Source organism: Panulirus ornatus, chromosome 20, assembly GCF_036320965.1.
Source record: "Panulirus ornatus isolate Po-2019 chromosome 20, ASM3632096v1, whole genome shotgun sequence".
NCBI classification, from domain to species: domain Eukaryota; kingdom Metazoa; phylum Arthropoda; class Malacostraca; order Decapoda; family Palinuridae; genus Panulirus; species Panulirus ornatus.
This window is the reverse complement of record NC_092243.1, coordinates 51,392,717-51,414,068: the sequence shown is the minus strand read 5'-3', so window position 1 is coordinate 51,414,068 and position 21,352 is coordinate 51,392,717. Positions and strand designations below refer to the sequence as shown.

The window sequence follows — 21,352 nt, the reverse complement described above, 5'->3', positions numbered from 1 at the left end:
CTGTGTACATGGTGCAGGAAGTTCCACAGTGCAAATTGTATGGTTTATACATTATACATTTAGTGGTGATTACTCGATCGTTAACTACTTGGTGTAGTTACATATCATGGTTGAACTGCAGTCGCATTGTGCTGGCATTCATTATATTTTTAATGATGAACAGGAAATGATGTAAAGGCATCTATTTATTGAGCTGCAGTAATACTGTGTTGACATACGTATTTAATGGTGGACATTAATTGATTAATATTCTCACGTTGGTTGCGTGACAGTAATATGGTAGTTTCGTCATACACACATAACTATGGAAAATGATGTTGTTTGCTTGCACACAGATATGCACTTGTTCATGGATGTTTATGATTCATAGTAGTAGGTATAGGACGGGTCTTGTACATGTACAGTGCTGGTGGGTACAAGGTGGTTGTGGTGACAGACTTCGGTCAGGCAAGCGCCCCTCTGACCCTCGGGGAATGTTTATTTAGTTGTTGTGGTCAGCTGGGTGGGTCACAACTCCTGTGGTCAGCTGAGTGGGTCACAACTGCTGTGGTCAGCTGGGTGGGTCACAACTGCTGTGGTCAGCTGGGTGGGTCACAACTGCTGTGGTCAGCTGGGTGGGTCACAACTCCTGTGGTCAGCTGGGTGGGTCACAACTCCTATGATCAGCTGGGTGGGTCACAACTCCTGTGGTCAGCTGGGTGGGTCGCAACTCCTGTGGTCAGCTGGGTGGGTCACAACTGCTGTGGTCAGCTGGGTGGGTCACAACTCCTGTGGTCAGCTGGGTGGGTCACAACTGCTGTGGTCAGCTGGGTGGGTCACAACTCCTGTGGTCAGCTGGGTGGGTCACAACTCCTGTGGTCAGCTGGGTGGGTCACAACTCCTGTGGTCAGCTGGGTGGGTCACAACTCCTGTGATCAGCTGAGTGGGTCACAACTGCTGTGGTCAGCTGGGTGGGTCACAACTGCTGTGGTCAGCTGGGTGGGTCACAACCCCTGTGGTCAGCTGGATGGGTCACAACTCCTGTGGTCAGCTGGATGGGTCACAACTCCTGTGGTCAGCTGAGTGGGTCACAACTGCTGTGGTCAGCTGGGTGGGTCACAACTCCTGTGGTCAGCTGGGTGGGTCACAACTGCTGTGGTCAGCTGGATGGGTCACAACCCCTGTGGTCAGCTGGATGGGTCACAACTCCTGTGGTCAGCTGGATGGGTCACAACTCCTGTGGTCAGCTGAGTGGATCACAACTGCTGTGGTCAGCTGGGTGGGTCACAACTCCTGTGGTCAGCTGGGTGGGTCACAACTCCTGTGGTCAGCTGGGTGGGTCACAACTGCTGTGGTCAGCTGGGTGGGTCACAACTCCTGTGGTCAGCTGGGTGGGTCACAACTCCTGTGGTCAGCTGGGTGGGTCACAACTCCTGTGGTCAGCTGGGTGGGTCACAACTCCTATGGTCAGCTGGGTGGGTCACAACTCCTGTGGTCAGCTGGGTGGGTCACAACTCCTGTGGTCAGCTGGGTGGGTCACAACTCCTGTGGTCAGCTGGGTGGGTCACAACTCCTGTGGTCAGCTGGGTGGGTCACAACTCCTATGGTCAGCTGGGTGGGTCACAACTCCTGTGGTCAGCTGGGTGGGTCACAACTCCTGTGGTCAGCTGGGTGGGTCACAACTGCTGTGGTCAGGTGGGTGGGTCGCAACTACAACGGTCAGGGGTCATGTCCTGTTGTTTACACTGAAGCGACCACATCTACAGCTTCACCAGTTCACTGGTAAAGGTTTCTACTTTCTGTATCTCTTTTACAATCAGTTTCGCTGCAGGCAGACGCTCTTGTGTGAAGTCGGTAGGTCCATATCAGGCGTAATCCAGTTATGAAATTGAGAGAGAAAGAGAGAGAGAGAGAGAGAGAGAGAGAGAGAGAGAGAGAGAGAGAGAGAGAGAGAGAGAGAGAGAGAGAGAGAGAGAGAGAGAGAGAGAGAGAGAGAGAGAGAGAGAGATTTTCAGGTGGACATGTTGACCTGTAGGGTACCAGAGAGCGCCACTGGCACACGTCCTCCCCTCTATCGCGGGTCGGTGCTGGTATTGTGTGTCTGTTTGTCTGTCTCTTCTAGCAAGGATTTGGGAGCATCTCATATACGTTAGGATCTCATGATAATAGCGTATGATTTACCTAGAGTAAATACGCATTCAGTCCAGGAAATTGTGAAGATAAAATCTTCCTCAATTCTCTCCCAGCATTAGACAAGTGACCACGTTTGAAGTGTGAACATGAAATTCTCATTTCTGATTACTCCATCATGTGAAGTTCAGACATGCGATGAACCTGCTCGAGGTTTATGAGACGGTCAAGAATTCGGTCTCGTTCGCTCATCCTGTCAGGTTTCATATTTACACAAATATTGCGTGACAGACAGCGGTATTAAGAATGTAAGGTGAGATTGGTTGACAATAGTTTTATTGATCAGCAACTGTGGCGCACATACTGAAGTATGAATAGGGTTCAGAGTTTCAGCGTCACAGTCATTACGATCCGAAATTTTTGTTTTGGCACCATGCAAGTGTGAGCTCTCGTCCGGCTTCGAATCATGACTCGAACCTCTCCACCCAAGCGTTTGTTACGAGTTAATTTCTCACAGATGTTTTCAACTTCAAATTATGAAGAAAAAAAGATAAAAAAGATTTTTGTTGAAAATAGGAAATAGTCGCAGTGTAGAATAATGGTATCAGTATAGAATCATTTTACCAGCGTAGGACAATGGTATCTGTGTAGAATAATGACACAAGTAGAGAATAGTGGTACCTGTATGAAATGATGGTACCTGTATATAATAATAGCACCAGTATAGAATGATAGTAACTGTGTTTGTTAGTGGCACATTTCTATAAAGATGGCGCCAGTATATGATGATTGGTACCAGTACAGAATAAGAGTGTTCGTTTGTGATCATGGCACGAGTATAGAATAATGGAACCCTCATAGAATTATGGCACCAGTGTATGATAGCATTAGTATAGAATAACGATATCACTGATGTATAAAATAACGGTACAGGTATAGAAGAATGGTTCATGTAGATAATAATGATACGACTAGAGAGTAATAGTACCTGATAGAATAATAACACCAATACAGAATGAAGATATCAAGTAAGGAAGAACAGAAACCGTACCTGATGTACAATATTGGCACAGGGCGTATAGGGCAAGGCTGTACTACGTCAACACAAGCCCACAGCCGTACTTATGGTCCTCCTGAAACCATATCTTGAGGTATGGCTTTCGTCATTTTCTCCCACTGGTTTGTAAGATCGCCAGGCGTCGTGTGTGATGGGTGAAATGCGTCAAGTTTACTAGTAAGTGATCTTAGCGCGCCTAATAAGTGAGTGCTCTGGACCAGACATGGGAAATATATATGTTGCTTTCCAGTTAGTGATGCGCTAATCTGTGTCTGTCGGGGAAAATGATACAATGTATGATTATGTTTGCTACTCAGAAGTGCAGTAGAAAGCAGTGAAAATGTTGTCACTTTGTTATTAGCTCCAGCTGCCACTGTAGACGTGATCTTCGGCGGTGTTGAACCATATCTGTTTATGTCTCTCATCCATCTCGCTACCGGTGTTTGAAACGTCTCAAGACTGAGAACTGATTTTCGTTCGAGAATATTGTCAGAGGTGATTGGTTGCGGGGCTCGTGTTCCTAGACGAAATATGATCAACGCACTAACTTCTGAGGAGGCTGGGACATAAAGCTTCAGGGTTTACTTGCAGTTCTCAACAATACCGTGTAGTAAACTCACATATGTGCGTCTGTCAGCAAAACTTGATCGTTTACCCTTCGCGCGCTGCACTGTCGAAAGAAAACGGCTCATATTGTCATTTTCTGACGGGATTTCTACTTTTTTGGCTGGCCCACGACAGTTGTAGGTCTGCTCTCAATTTGGAGTTGTATTTTAGTTAAGTTATAGATCTATTCAGCTTGAAATTTCAATTTCTGGTCAAGTTATAGGTCTACTCTTCTTGGACACCCCAAGGACACGAAGGGGTGTGCCATCTGGAACATACACTTCGTCCACTTGGATATGGGGAAACATACGGAACTTCCTTTTTGAAAAAGGTCTGGGAGGAGACAGAGATTCTGTAGGTTGAGGAGGAAGAAGTCTTGATGCAGAATCTTTCAAAGATGAAGTAAAGGAGACTAAAGTACCAAAATAAGTGACTTTCTCAAGGTGGAGAGGTTGCAGAAATGATTATTAGATTGGAAGCAAGGGGAGAAAATGTTCAGTTGTATTAGTTACTGGAGATGGTTTTGTTCAAGGACCAGAAAGATTTGTTAGTCGAAGTCAAATCAGAACCCTGTCATTTATGGTGTGCTGAACATTACATAGAACAACTTTGCAAGGATTCCAAGGAGCGATCAAAGCGGGATGGTTTTCAGGGTAAAGAGAGAGAGAGAAGAGAGAGAGAGAGAGAGAGAGAGAGAGAGAGAGAGAGAGAGAGAGAGAGAGAGAGAGAGAGAGTTTCATGAGCCGATATGCTGTGTCCCTAATGCGACAGACATGGATGCCGGAGCGACCAAATCATGACTTGGGGAGAGGAAGGATCGTGGGACCCCACTGTGACCTTGTGATTCTTTGTCGTATAATCAAGTAGAAGATTTTCTGTCTTCATTTTTGCATTACTGCTATTGGGAATTACGCTCTCTTCTGTATCTGTATCAGTGACTTTGCTTGGAGTGTTCAGCTTGTTAGCGTCTCTCCCTTGCAGCATCCTCCGTCAGTATCATGCCTGTAATTGGTAGTCGCCACAATGATGTGATCTGAGATGCATGTCTTGTTAACCCTCAGTGTCTCGCATGAGAGCCAAGTCAGTTGTAAAGAGCAGGTCAATGTTGTTGTTGTTGTTGTTTGTTGTAGGTTTGTATTGACTCTGACTAGGTTAAATGACAGAATATCATTAAATGACCTAAACATTCCCTTTTCTCAAATGGTGCATAGTTCGTTGACCTGAGTTTGTATCTGTAACCGTAATCTCTTAACCGAAAGTTAGCTGACCATAATATTGTGGCTCTTAAGTTAACTGAGCATAATATTGTGGCTCTTAGATTAACTGACCATAATATTGTGGCTCTTAAGTTAACTGAGCATAATATTGTGGCTCTTAAATTAACTGACCATAATATTGTGGCTCTTAAGTTAACTAGCCATAATATTGTGGCTCTTAAGTTAACTGACCATAATATTGTGGCTCTTAAATTAACTGACCATAATATTGTGGCTCTTAAGTTAACTAACCATAATATTGTGGCTCTTAAGTTAACTAACCATAATATTGTGGCTCTTAAGTTAACTAACCATAATATTGTGGCTCTTAAATTAACTGACCATAATATTGTGGCTCTTAAGTTAACTAACCATAATATTGTGGCTCTTAAATTAACTGACCATAATATTGTGGCTCTTAAGTTAACTGACCATAATATTGTGGCTCAGGCTTGCCAGTATCGCTCAGCAACTCTGTTCTCGTCAGAACTTCAGTGAACTCATTCATCATAGTCCTGGCTGGTCTGTGTATCACTGTCAATAGTATTAAGGGCTAGTGAGCTTGCTGCATTGCTCTTGGCTTAATTTCATGAAGTGATTTCCCTCATACTTGCTGGTGACACACGCATTGCTCCACCGCCTTCTTTTCTATTCTCTGAGTCTGCCCTGAAGGTCATACAGCCTTTTGGATCTGCGTAATTTTCTTATCGCATTCATGCAAGTTTCCGTCAGGTTGACAGGTAGCATAGGAAATTCTTCTGTGTACACACAAATAACCTGTGTTAATCCTAGAGTTCTCCTTTACCAGACTTCCAGCATTCAAACAGAAGTTTTTGACATGTCTGTCTTCTTCTATGTCCGTGCCTCTCTGATCTTCATTCATTCTGCTTTTTTATTGTGCTGTTCTAAAATGTTCGGTTTTTTATGTTTCTTCCCACTCCCATCAATACGTGTGATACGAAAATGGTATGTGTTCAAGGGAAGGAGTGAGGGATGGGTGGATAGAGGCCGGAAAGGGAGGAGAGAGGGAGAGGAGAGAGGGATGAATGATTTGATGGATGCAGGGTCGAAGAGATGGACTGAGGGAGGAAAAGAAAAGGAAGGTTTGGGTGGCAGAGAGGGAAGGAAGGATGGAGGGAGTGAGGCAGAGAAGGAAGTGAGTATGGAGGGAGTGGTTGATGGAAGGCTAAAGCCACACACACACTACCATCCCACAGTGAAAGCTGAGGGGGTCACTAGAGGCTGTTGACGGTGTGGGTGCCTCGGTAACACATACCACAGTCAGACAACGGTGCATGGCGGCGGCCACGCGCAGGTGTGTTTGTCTATCTGGGTCGACTTCTGAACATTGTGGCGTAGGATTACCACAACCGGTATATGAAAGACCTCTACACTGAGAGACGTTTGGTCGGGGACAAAGGAATACAAATGAATTCAAACAGCAGCAGACCACCGGGTCGCTTTGAGGTTCTTCGTGACGGTGGATGGCATCAGAAACTCACAGAATTGTGTGGTTAAGATTACAAAGGTTTACAGATTATTGATGATATGGTTTATGATAGTCGACTCGACGAAATGTAGAGTAATGCAGATGGGGTCAAGTTGTGATAATTATCATGTAACACGAAATAGATTGCAGTGATATACTTGCTCATGGAATTGAGGATGGGAGGCGAAATTAATTTTATATCTTGCATACATTTATGTAATATGTCACAACATTTTTGCAGTATGACCTTACATTGGGAAACAGACCTGCTGTCGAGACGTACAATTTCCTGCTGTCAAGAAAAACTCTGGTATTGTGTCCGAGTCGTTGACAGTATTGACAGGACAAATATGGCAGCTGAGAGGCTACATGCGCGGGAACCATAACTTTCTGGTCACGATAGATTCCCCGCGAGGGATGACGAGCCAGAGACCCCGCAGCTCTGCCTGACGGAGCTGCCTGGAGGTGGAGGTAGAGATGTGAGTCAAGATGAAGGAGGAGATGGAGAAGAGGATGGAGGAGGACTTAGGGAGAATACGAGACACAGATCCTTCTGTGGGTCGACTGCCACTGCCAGACGAGAGGGAGGAACACTACAGAATACGGGGTAGGAAGGAAGGAAGGGACGGGTTGGGAGTAAGTACATTGCCTCTTACCCAAGACGCCATATCACACACACACACGTTCACAGCTGAGTGGCAGGTTGTGCTATCGACGTCGGTTGATCGTCTGATATGAAATCACTGACAGTTAAAATCCATGAGACTTGTGTGCTTTAGTGAATACATGTCAACAACGATGAAGAAAAAGATTGCAGCTGGAAGGCTTCAGCTGAACAGAACCAACAAGGATTGTTGCATTGTACGAATAGAACAGATACCTAAACATACAACTCATAAAGACAAGAAACTTTACGAGATTAGATTATGTAAGAGAACTCTCGTCAGGGAAATGTTCACAGCTGTTCCACCACATATGACCACAAGGCTCAGGAAAATCTCGGTTCTGCCGATGCGTAGACCACCTGAAGGACACGGCGGTACTGTGTTACTGCAGTGGAGAACCTGGTCATAACCTGCCAGGTTTTTATAGTGTGCTGTATATGGCATCACAGCTCCTATGTGAGGGGTCAAGACATTATAGAACGGATGTGAGAGATGAATTTTCAGGCAAAAAAAAAAGGGTGATATAGAAAATATAAGACAAGAAATAGAAGAAAAATCAGAAAGGTTGAAGAATAAAAACTAGACAGGAAGACAGACATTGACAGGATAATTGCAAGAAACATTTTACTTCAGGTTGTAGAACAAATGCAGCTCATTTACAGCCATGGCATAGCCTACCAACGCCAGGGATGGGATCAGTGAAGCACCAGTCAAGGTGGTGACTGAACACACAGTCCCAAGTGGACGCCAACGTTGGCGTCTGACTCTCTGGTAAAACAGATTCGGATTCTTCAAAGAATAAAAGTTACACAAACTTTCCTATCGTGTATAAGGATTCAACTCTGATCTTCCGTATATATATATATATATATATATATATATATATATATATATATATATATATATATATATATGTATGTATATATGAAGGTTAAAACCACACATGAAGGAGATTAGTGGATATATTTTTCAAATCCAGCACAGTTGCGGCTTTTCACAAGCCCTCCTCAACTGGAATGACGTCAGAGAGAGAGACAGAGAGAGAACCAAGTTATATATATATATATATATATACATCTGACATATACATCGGAGTTCTTCCCTGACACATTCTTCCCTGGTGTGGCTTTACCCTCCATACTTTTTCACAACAGTGTGTTCTTTTACTTTATATATATATATATATATATATATATATATATATATATATATATATATATATATATATATATATATATACACATATATATCGGATTCCTTCTGCAGGTGGTTACACCGTGGGTGAGAGGTCACCTTCAGGAAGAAGGTATGTTATGTATACATACACACACGCACAGTACAGTCTCGTCCTGGACCTCCTCGCTCTGCAGGAGTTCGTCATTTCCCTGCTCCTGCCTGGGGCGTTGTAAGTTCCCTGTCAAAGAAGCGCTGGGAATGTGTATTTATAGAATAATGAGAATGATTATAGTAAATCCTATCCATATCTCTATATAGATATGTAGATGTATAGATATACATGTACATTTGCGTGTGTGGACTTGTATGTATATACATGTGTATGTGGGTGGGTTGAGCCATTCTTCCGTATGTTTCCTTGCGCTACCTCGCTAACGCGAGAGACGGCGACAAAGCAAAATAGATAAATAGAATGATAAATATCCAGATAGATGGATATATAGATAGATAGATAGACACTATAGTGACACCGATTGTTCCCTACCCCCTTTGATAGTCATTCTGGCCACAGCTATTGGGACCAGGCCACTCCGGCAGTCACTGTGGCCACAGCTATCACGACCTAGCGACTTTGACAGTCGCTAAGGCCACAGTTGTCAGGAGCTGGCCATTCTAAGTCACTCTGGCCACAGTTATTAAGACTTGGCCACCCTGACAGTCACTGTGGCCACAACTATCAGGACCTGGCCACTCTTGATAGTCGCTGTGGCCACAAATACAAGTACCTGACCTCTCTAACAGTCACTATGGCCACACTTATCAGGACCTGGCCACCCTGAGAGTCTCTATGGCCACCCCTATCCGGAGGAACTGGACTCTTTGATAATCACTGTGGCCACAGCTATCAGGACATGGCCACGCTGAGTTTGGCTGTGGCCACACCTATCAAGCCATGGCCACTCTGACGGGTTATCGGTAATAGTATATGGCAAGGTCTGTGTGGCCTGGATGTGGAAAGGGAGCTGTGGTTTCGGTGCATTACACATGACAGCTAGAGACTGAGAGTGAACGAATGTGGCCTTTGTTGTCTTTTCCTGGCGTATTGTCTGATCAGTGTGTCGTGTACCGTAGTTGCAGGATTGGTGTGAGGCCCAGCTATGATCTGTGAGGGCGCGCGCGGGCTTACCGCTAGCCTCTCTCTGGGTCACGTGATGTGACGTGGGTTCTCAGGCACCGTTGGCTGGCCTGAGATGATGCTTTTATGACCCCGTGGTCACGTGGTTTAGCCTACCGGTTGACAACGCGGTAGTACCGGAAGTCGAATCCTTACAGCCTGTGAGGCCAAAGGAGAACACATTTCCATGCTGCTGAAAATAGCGCCGTCTTGGGCTACAGGAGCCTTCAGCAAGAGATCCTGGGTAACAGGCAGAGACAGATGTGTTGGAACAGAAAGAGAGAGAGACGTAGAGAGAGAAAGAGACAAAGTGAAAGAAAGAGAGAAAGTGAGAGAAAGAGAGAGGCAAAGTGAAAGAGACGTAGTGAGAAAGAGAGAGACGTAGTGAGAGAAAGAGAGACAACGAGCGAGAGAGAGACGTAGTGAGAGAAAGATACACAGTGAGAGAAAGAGACAAAGAGAGAGAGAGAGAGAGAGAGAGAGAGAGAGAGAGAGAGAGAGAGAGAGAGAGAGAGATGTAGTGAGAGAAAGAGAGACAAAGTGAGAGAAAGAGAGACTTAGTGAGAGAGAGAAAGAGACAATGAGAAAGATGTAGTGAGAGAAAGAAAGAGAAAGTGAAAAAAAGACGTAGTGAGAGAAAGAGAGAGACGTAGTGAAAGAAAGTTGAGAAAGAGAGAGAGAGAGAAAGAAGATCCTTACTACTTAAAGATATATGAATCTTGCGACTCGAAAAAGACAACGTTAAGGTGCAGTGAATTATTGATGAGTCAACACACACACACACACACACACACACACACACACACACACACACACACACACACACACACACACACCTACAAACACACACACACACTCACACACACCTACAAACACACACACACACACACACACACACACACCTACAAACACACACACACACACACACACACACACACACACACACACACACACACACACACACACACCTACGAGGAATCGTAATGAACAGGAAGAAGTTCATGAGGATAACGATAATGAAGTTATGAAGATGATACATAACGCAGGAAGACAGGCATTTATCAGTTATGATAAAGTACTGATAATGAGGGATTTCGTGTATAAAGTACTGATAATGAGGGACTTCGTGTATAAAGTACTGATAATGAGGGATTTCATGTATAAAGAAACGAACCTGAGGAATCTGGATTCTCATGGAAACAGTAAGTAATGGAGACACAGTGGTTCTTAAAGTGTATATAAGAAAATTTCCATTATCAACATGTCACTGAGCACGTTAGGATAAGTGGAATTAATACACTATCATTATAAGTTCTCATCTTTGCGTAAAGTAGCATTGAAAGTGACAATTTCATATATAATACACAAAATGGAAAGAGTGATACTGCATGCTAGAATTTGATGATGTTGCAGATGAGAAAGTAAGACAAAAATGCTGTAACCAGATTCAAAGAGAAGACATGATCGTAAACATGACATAAACCTCAACAATTTCTATGATAACCAGGAAACTGTTGTTCAGTCTTCAGGGACCAGGACACCGTGGCGAAGGTCTCTGTGAGTGGGTACTGACATGGGTACCTTTATCCTCAATAACAGAAGGAAGAGTGAATTATAAGATGAAGATGTGGTTTGATGGTAGAAGCCAAAAAGCGAAGAAGAGTTTAACGGTGTGCTGTGGATAGCATAGGCGGCATCCTAGCTCGCCAACACATGTAGGGTGTAAGAGAGCATGGAGGGAGGATAGGAGAACAGGATAGGATAAGAGAAACACAGAAAGTTTATAAAGAATGATGTGTCCAAGTCTGGGGACAGTCCATGTTGTGGACAAGGGGGCAGTCGAGAAGTTTTCCATAGAATTCATAGAGGAAATTGCTCATTAAAGAATAGCAGATAAGACTAAGGGATTTGGAGGAAAGAGTGGTATAGAATGATGTTGAGACACTCCAGGAAGACATTATAAATCCAACTCAAGTGGCAGGAAATGGGAAAGAGTTCCTGGAGCGGACTGAAATACTTAGAAAAGACATAAACAGGTTCCAAACGGTTTCAACCCTTTAATAAGTCATGGTTCTGATGCAATTTCTCTCTGTGAGCTGAAGATGTGTGCAGATGCAGTCGACACACCACTTGATATGTTGTTGAAGAGGTCGATCGAGAAAGGTAAAGTGCCATGGGAGGAAAGGACGGGCACCAACATCATACCCATCTTTAAGAAGGAGACTTGGGAGGATGTGCTGCATTACAGAACGTCTCCCATGAGGAGCGTGGTGTGTGTGAAGTACCGGAGAACATAATTAGAAAGCAAACAGGAAAGTTTTTTGGGAAAGGAGGAACTGCTATAACGAAAGACGCCAGTTTTGCGGAAAGGAGGTCACGTGCACGGAATCTCTTGGCTTTCAACGAGAGAGTAAGTTCCATTTTAGACAAAAGAGAAGACATTGGATTTCTTGTATTTAGACTGGCAGTAGGATTTTGAAGTTGTACTATGTGGGAGGTTCATGATTAAGCTTGATCTTCACGCAGGAATAAGGGGAAGACGCGTCTGATGGACATATGATTATCTTACTGGAGGGAAACACAATGACGTAAGTCGGTGGAGATTTCTCGAAGAGTGGCTGAGGTCACCAGTGGCGTGCCGCGCATGGCGTTGTTCTGGGACCCTTGCTCTTCTTCATGTGTGTGAATGACTTGCCAGAAGGACTGGACTTCTACCTGTATATGTTTGCGGATGATACCAAGATCGTGAGAGAAGTAATGAAACTCTAACGATTCTATTAATTTAGACGCGGGACCTACATAAACTCCAGCGTTGATCTGATGTATGGTTCATGAAAATCAACTCAAGTGAATTGTAAAGTAATGAAGATGTGACTCAGTTTAAGAAGGCTTCGATATGAATATTATATAGTAGCAGACAAACTGTAGGAATCTGCGAGCGAAAGAGATATGGAAGTGGACATCGTCCCTAACCTGTCACCAGACTTCAGTCTCAAGGGAATACTAAAGGAAACAAATTTCTGTTGGTAAATATTACAATTGCATATAAGTACATGGACAAGGAGACATACATCAAGCTGTTTACATCCAACAGTCAGCCCAAACTAGAATATGCACTTCGAGGTTGGTCACCGCACTTATAGATGTACAGAGAACTTATAGAGACGATCTAGAGGAGGGTAAGAAAGATGGCATCAGAATTAAGAGTGTCGAGTTACAGGAAAAGATAAGAGGCCTTCGCTATGTACACCATGGATGATAGAAGAGTAAGGAGAGATTCGATCATGATCTTTGCACTTCTGAACAAGCAAGATAAAGTCAACAGTGAACAGTTCTTCGAAAGATGCGAGTATGAAGCCACCAGAAGCCGTAACATGAAACCAAGCAAGACACGTGTGAGAAACCATGTAAAGAAGTTATTGCAGTACAGATGAGCAATGGAGGAACGGATAAAGCTGAGTGAGGAAACTGTAACTGTGGACAGCATACAAATGTTTGAGAATACGTAAGACTATAGTGAAGGTTCAGGAGATGAGACTCCACGGGTGTAGAACTCCCTCTCAGTACAGTACAAACGGGGAAAAGAATAAGTCATTTTACACCTCATCCATTAATAAGTTTTTACAACCTTAAATCTCACTAAACTTTATCTCAGTTTGGTCTTTTAGGCGTCACGTACACTATGATATCCCTCGTCCCGCATTATATTTATTTTCCCCACCTCCTCCTCCTCCTCCCACCATCTCGGCCTCCTCTGCTCCTCCAGTCTCAACACTCCCACTTATTTATTCCTCCTTCTTTGCTTTCTTCTTGAAATCCTTCAAGAAAAGAATTCACTTCTTCCCGACAATTAAACTTTCTTGTGTCAATATCTTTCACGTCAAGGAAGAATCTTCTTGTATTTGAGCTCAGCATACGGAAGTGGCACCCAGAGGTCAGACTCGACAGCTTCCAGAGGTCAGACTCGACAGCTTCCAGAGGTCAGACTCGACAGCTTCCAGAGGTCAGACTCGACAGCGTCCAGAGGTCAGACTCGACAGCGTCCAGAGGTCAGACTCGACAGTGTCCAGAGGTCAGACTCGACAGTGTCCAGAGGTCAGACTCGACAGCGTCCAGAGGTCAGACTCAACAGCGTCCAGAGGTCAGACTCAACAGCACCCAGAGGTCAGACTCCACAGCGTCCAGAGGTCAGACTCCACAGCGTCCAGAGGTCATACTCGACAGCGTCCGGAGGTCAGACTCAACAGCACTCAGAGGTCAGACTCCACAACACCCAGAGGCCAGTGGAGGAGGGACATACAGGTACCTGTAGCTTCAAATATACAAGGCAGCTTCAGAAATCATGGGGAATCGTTCAATAAGAGACGTCAGGAAGCGAAGGAGATACATATTGCTCTGTGATGAAGACGTAGGCGGCACATTGTATCTATAAGGCATAAGGCACCCGTGGAGCAGGATAAGGTTTCCTGTTCTTGTATGTTCTTATTTACAGTGAAGAATGATTATCAATTTTCAAACGTATTCTCTCGTATTCTTATTATATGTTCTATTTATCTTGAAATTCTCTCTCTCTCTCTCTCTCTCTCTCTCTCTCTCTCTCTCTCTCTCTCTCTCTCTCTCTCTCTCTCTCTCTCTCTCTCTCTCTCTCTCTCTCTCTCTCTCGTCTGCATCCGCCTTTCTTCCTCCTAATCCTGTAATACGTTTCTGATGTCGCGCCATTAGTGATTCTCCTGCCGGAGATAAGAGCCTTTACCTGCGCAAGACCTCATCACCTCACGGACTGCTCGCCACTCCTCACATTATCAACCCTAATCTCGGCCATCACCGAGTGATAAGAGTTCAGCAGAGAGATTAGGCACGACGGTGGATGAGTTCCTCAGACTCGCTCCCCCTGTCTTCAGTAAAGTCATTTTCCACACGTTAAAAGGGTAGTCAGTGCAAAAGATCCAGCAGCGGGGTTGGTCATTTACAGAGTCATCTGCCACATGGGCTGTGTCAGATGGAGTAAGACTCGGTCCTCTCACTCTGTTTCGTAAGGTCCTCTCACTCATCTCTCTTTCGTAAGGTCCTCTCACTCATCTCTCTTTCGTAAGGTCTTCTCACTCATCTCTCTTTCGTAAGGTCCTCCCACTCATCTCTCTTTCGTAAGGTCATCTCCCACGAGCGTTTAGGCTGGGAGATCATATCCCAGTGTGATAAGTATTTAATATCGCCAAGAGTTTTTTTAAATAGATAAGATAAACTCATTTTTCTTCCTCCTGATCAACTCCTTCGAGTCAGGAATGATTGTCAGTAGATATCACTGACTATGGTCCATACCCTTCACTGTACGTGCCCCAGTAACTCTTGTGAGTCGAGGTTCATCTGTAATGTGTGGGTGATATCCAGAAGTCTGGAATGAGAGAGGTTCATTCGGAGCATGTGGGTGAGTGCTGTGATATACAGTGTACACAATGACACCTTGTCTGAATCCAGTTAGTACAAGGAGAGGTTATGATAGCGCAGTAGGCGCACATGAGTATCCCAAATCCGTTCCATTGCTGAGAGAGGAAGACATGCAAGATATTGAGATAACAGTTTGAAGATAATCTAACAGTATGAAGTGGAATAATGTAAAGAAAACCCATATAAGTTATGTCAGGGGACAGTTAATGTGGCGAAAAGTGAGGTAGTTAAACCATCTACAGTTCATATTAATGAGTCACTTGTTACGGGGAAAGTTGCTAATGTAACAAACATATTCAAAAAAGGAAATCAATAACTGCCCGAAAATTATTGTCCAATAGCTTAACGTGTGTTGTTAGTAAACTTATGGAGACCATCATTCGGGTTAAGATTGTAAACCATTCAGAACACCATTTTATAAGCGATTCGCAGCACAGTTCTCGTTAAAATTATTCGTCTTACAAATGTGCCCGAATTCTTTTGTGATATGATCAGTGTGTATGGTGAAAGTGAAGCTAATGACGTCATTTCTTTAAATTTTCAAAAAGCTTACGATGAAGCTCCACATCAGAGATACAAACAGAGGGTCAGTCACATGACATAGATGGGGTTGTACTTCGTTGGTTAGACATGATATAGATGGAGTTGTACATCGTTGGTTAGACATGATATAGCTGGGGTTGTACCTCGATGGTTAGGAAATTGGTTGACTGACCGTAAACAAAGTGTTGTGATCAATGGTCAAGCCTTCGACTGGTGAGACGTGACAAGTGGTGTGCCACAAGGAACTGTTTTGGGACCGGTTCTCTTTGTCATGAACACTACTGCAGCTGATAATGAGCCGCATTGTAAGATACCAAACTTCGCAGACGATTTAAAGATGGTCAATGAATTTACAAGAGAAACTGAATGTCTGCAGCTCCAAGCGAACTTAGACAAAATGATGAACTAGACTCACTTGGTGCAAGTGAATTTCACTGTCGATGAGTGCAAAGTTTTACCCATCAGTATTCTAAATGAGAAGGCAAACTACATTATGAATTAGTTTTAGCTACAAGAGGTAAATGAGGAAAAAGACGGATATGATAAATGATTAACTAGGCTCACCGGTGGCAAATGAATTTCACTGTCGATACGTGCAAAGTTTAACCCATCGGTATTATAAACGAGAAGGCAAACTATATTATGAATCATTTTTAGCTACAAAAGATTAATGAAGAAAAAGACGAGTAGGATGAATAATCTTTACTGACCTAAGGTCAAGCAAGCAGTGCACTTTTTTCTTTAAGGAGACTGTTAGCATGCGGAACAATTTACCTGTTAGAGTCGTTGAAATTAGTCACATAGATACTTTTAACAAACATTATCAGTATTGTGCTTCAAATCCACGGCTGCCATTATTTGCCCGTCTTGAATTAGAAGAAATTTTTTACTCTTCATGAAAGATGACTATATCTTTCTGCTCTTACCACACTGTGAGTTCCTGATCTCATCATCCCCTATCGCAAACAGCCTCTGTAGAACCCAGTGTCTGTTCTTATGTGACGTCCTTTATGTTCCTTGACATATTGTTAGCCAGACACCAGTTATTATAAAGTTGCTGTGTAGGTAAAGTGAGATACAGTATCATCTCGGTAAGTTAGATCTTAGGGGAAGTAACTTAGAATTCTGATTAGACTAAGTGTCATGGTCGACCAATCTAACTTGTCAAATGAGAACCTTCCTGTGTATCGTGATCTGCCAACCAGGACTGTGTGGGTAAATCTGCACTTTTGAGTCCCTGTGATGCACTGAACTGTTTTGGACGTGATGTTTGCTACAGCTGTGATGGATCATATATAAAACCTCCAACGCTAATGCTTTATTTCTCTCTTTCTTTGACGCCAGAGGGGAAAAAAATCGTTCTAAGAATTAGCCGTTCCCTGAGCTTTACTGTGTTGTGTGGATGGTGAAAACATAAACCTAACGTGATGGCGAGGTATGATATCTGTCTGTGTGTTACGAGGTCTTGCACTGACGTTGACCTTGTATGTATGTACCATGTATTTACTTCTAGGTACACACACACACACACACACACACACACACACACACACACACACAGCTTAATCCAGGCTTGTGTTTTCGTGAATCGTGTCAAAGATATTCCTTCTATTTTTTGTTCAGCAGAAGTTGGTTGAGCTCTTCATTCATCTTGTTCTTGAGATCTGACTTTGCATTACGAGACATTTCTGGTACCGCTACTGGAGCACAGCTCACGTGGTACCATATTCTGGCCTTTCAGAAGGTCAAGGGTTTAGAAAACAGCCACATCAAAAGCTACCAGTAAGCGGATGGAGGATTTGACGACCCTACAAAGAATTCGTCGCAAACATCTGGATTTAAAGCCTCACAAACATGGGATTCAGGCTTATTTCGTGTAGGATTTCCACATATAGTTTCTTGCAGGAGCCGAACACATGTTCAACTCGGCTGGACCGACCTATCGAGAATTTTGACTTGACCTATGGTCATTGTGCATTGTTGATGTGTTGGATGACCTATGTAAGTAGAGAGACACGGGTCGCTGAACATCCTGAGGCACTGGAGAGGGTGAGTAGCTCTGTCGTTCTGGCCAGCTATGGCAGGATCTCCGTGGGTGAGTGAGTACATAACACGAGAACGTTTGGCAACGTTGCTCAGGAAGATGACGTACGGGGGAACGGGAAGGTTTGACAACGTTGCTCAGGAAGATGACGTGCGGGGGGGGAACGTGTGTGATCATGTAACACGAGCGACGCATGTCGTCTGCCATGCTGATACCCTGATAATGATGACTGCATGTGTCCATTTATATACTTATCTTCTCCATTCGTCATAGCTTTACAATTGTTCTAGTAATTTAGCATTAGACTCACTGCAGTAGGAAGTGATTGAAGATGACGTGAAAACTTGACCATGGTTGTAAAAGTGTGTGATAACTTGATCATGAGTCTCAAAGTGTGTGAGAGATTAGCCACGATTTTCAAAGTGTGTGATAGGTTGATCGCGATTTTCAAAATCTTACGCAGATTCACCGTGATTTTCAAAAGGTCACATCTTGACCATGAATTTCTGAGTGTGTGATAGCCAGACCCTCATTTTCAGAGTGTGTGATAGCCTGACCCTCATTTTCAGAGTGTGTGATAGCCTGACCCTCATTTTCAGAGTGTGTGATAGCCTGACCCTCATTTTCAGAGTGTGTGATAGCCTGACCCTCATTTTCAGAGTGTGTGGCAGGTTGAGGTCAGTGTGTTTGGTCCGGATATCTCGCACAACCGCCACATGGACTGATGGTCTGGGTCAGTATTGACTTCTTTTTGTTTCTCGTATTTCCAGTGGGAGACCTGTCAGTTGTATGTCAACCCTAGTGGTGGCGGGATCATGGGAAAAATATGGAATGAAAATCATAAAACAGTTAGAGAAGATAAAAGGGTCATGGATAGGGAGGGGGAAAACGTAGCCCGCTAGCGGTATGGCTGAGGGCTGATGCCTCGTTTTCTGTCAGTACTTGTTTACGCTGGGAGACTATCTTCATGTGATAGTCTTTTAGCTGAGAGCAACTCGTGCTTGTATGCATATGTCAGTACGATGTTAGCTTTGTGGACGTTGTACTCTGGAGCGGTAGATGTTAGTGATGATTGAAAGAATCTTAAGGAATGAAAAAGAAATGATGGAAAGAATTCTAAGGAATGAAGAGAAAACAAGTAATTTGGACATGACGTGGAACCTCCTCTTTGGATGACCTGAGGCAGATTCCAGTAACAGGTACACACCCGAGAGTGAGGGTCCTGCCTGCTGCTGTAGCTGCTCCTGCGCCTCACGCTTCCCAGAGGAACCCGTCTAGCTGGACGTTCATGGCTGATAGTAAGGATAGCGACAGTAACAAGGACAGACATTATACTGCAAAGGAATTCAAACAGAAACAGTCTTTTTCTTCTTCTTCTTCTTCTTCTTCTTCTTCTTCTTCTCTTTCTTCTATTTCTTCTTTTCCTTCTTTCTTCTTTTTCTTCTTCTTCTTCTTCTCTTCTTCTATTTCTTCTTTTCCTTCTTTCTTTTTCTTCTTCTTCTTCTTTTTCTTAATCTGCTTCTTCCCATTTATGACATTGGAGGAGACCAGAAACCTGGAGATTATTTTGGCAAGAGCAGAAAAGCAGATGGATGACTTAAGGAGAAAGACTTGGTAAAATCTGAATGTGTCTTATGTACGGAGGTACAAATGATATCAGTCTTAGACTTCAAGTAAATTATTGGACAAGTTTATTCTTAAACGTGTCCATGACGCCGCTTTCAAGTACTGTGACTGGTAAATCATTGCATATGTTACCAGTCCTGTTGAAGAAGAATAAGTTTACCTCATTTGCAGTAAAACTTTTGCTTACGAATTTTCATCCATCTCTACGAGGGAAATCAGACACATTTAGCCTTAACAGCTTCGTACATCCTTATTAGGAGAGCCTTGGATAATTCTTGAAGCTAAATACATATACTTAATGCAAAGCTTGTACGATTTGTTTCTCAGTCTGAAAGACATCTTCATGGCTCACCGATGATCTCATTATTCTGTCTTCGTTATATTTGCAAGTTGGATGATCAGAAATAAACACGGTATGCAAGTTGAGGACGCAGCAGTAAAGTGTGAAGAGTGAGGATTAATTTCTTAGATTTCAACGCCCTTCGTATGATTCTTAGAATTTCGCTCGTCTTTTCTTCTGCTTCTGTGAAGTGATTACTTGGCTTTAGGTCACCAGAGGTTATTACGCCCAAGCCTTTTTCTTCAGTTACCTTTTGAAGCTCGGCAGAATTCATAATGTAGTTTGCCTTTTCGTCTATACTACCGATGTATAACAGTTTGCAGTTATCGCGATCAAATTTCCATTTGCCACCTATGAAGTCGGTCCATCAGTTTGCCTATAGCAGTTTGAAACTTGAGACATTCAGTCTCTGGTTTAGCTTATTTCTCAAGAGTCGACTGCAAATTTTGATAACTTACAACTCGGCCAATCCGCAATATCATTAACATCTGAGAGAAACAGAACTGGTCCCAAGACTGATCCTTGTGGTCCACCACTTGTTACATCTGACCGTTGTGAGGCTTAACCATTAATCACTAACGTTTCTTTACGGTCAATTGTCCAGTTTTCTAACCACCAAAATACAGCTCGAACTACAGTAAGTGGATTCAGATTTGCTAATCTTTGACGGGGGATTTTATCAAATACTTTCTGAAAAAAAAGAATAGACAGGCGAACTCAGTTGCATTGCTGTGAACATTTATGTTGAGTGTATCATTAAAGATAACCTACCAGTTGTCAGCGATTACGTCATAAACCATGCAATCGTTCCTGTCTGACAAATCTGCTGGATATTTTTCGTGCCTTAATCTTCATATATGGTATAAGAAAAGCGGCTGATGTCATCAGTCCAAATTCTAAGAGAGCACTCGATAAAGTCCCACAGTAAAGATCACTAGCGAAAGTAGAGTTACATTGCATAGATGGGATTGTATTTAGGTGGTTAGAAAATTGGCTGACTGACTGTAAACAAATGGACAAACCTCAGAATGGTTAGCTATGACAATAGAGATAATAGTGATAATGATAATTATAATAATAGTAATAATAATAATGATAATAATAATGATAATAATAATAATGATAGTGATAATAATAGTCATAATAATAGTAATAATGTTAATGATGACGATGATAATAATGATAATAATTCTGGTGTGAGGGCAAAAACTAAGAAAGGGGTAGCACTGCTGCTAAAGCAAGAGTGGGAATGTGGGAAAGAGTGTAGGCTTACTTTTCAGACTGATACAAGTTAAAATGAAAGTTAGTTTGCGAGAGAAGGGTGATAATTAGTGCTTTTGCATCTGGCTTGAGAAGGAGAAGGATGAGAGTGTCAGCAGTTTTGATGCAAGAGATCGGGTATTAGTGATGGTTGATTTAAAAGCGAGAGCGAGTAATGTGGCAGTTAAGGGTATGATAGGGGGACAAGGGGTATTCAGTGAGGTGAATAGGAATGGTGAATAGCTTGAGGAGTTGTGTGCTGAAAAGGACTAGTGACTGGAAAAACCTGGTTCATAAAGAGGGACGTCCTTAAGTATGCGTGGGTGAGTAGGAGCGCTTGTAAGAGGGCATTATTGGATTGATACTAACTGAAAGGAGAGCAAAAGAGAGAGTTTGGGATGTGAATGTGTTGAGAGAAACAGCTGAAGAGATGTCTGATCATTACCTGGTGAAAGCAAGGGTGAAGATTTGTAGAGGTTTTTGAAAAAGAGGAAATGATATGAGTGAGAAGAGGATAGTAAAAGTAAGTGAGCTGAGAAAAGAGACGTGTGTGAAGAAATAG

The 21,352-nt window shown here is 43.1% G+C and overlaps 1 protein-coding gene across 3 annotated transcripts in view; it reads left to right on the top strand.

The window, feature by feature from the left end:
• Nucleotides 1-21,352, top strand: part of LOC139756006 (aldehyde dehydrogenase, dimeric NADP-preferring-like) — a 370,518-nt gene that overhangs the window by 274,403 nt on the left and 74,763 nt on the right. The window lies entirely within an intron of this gene.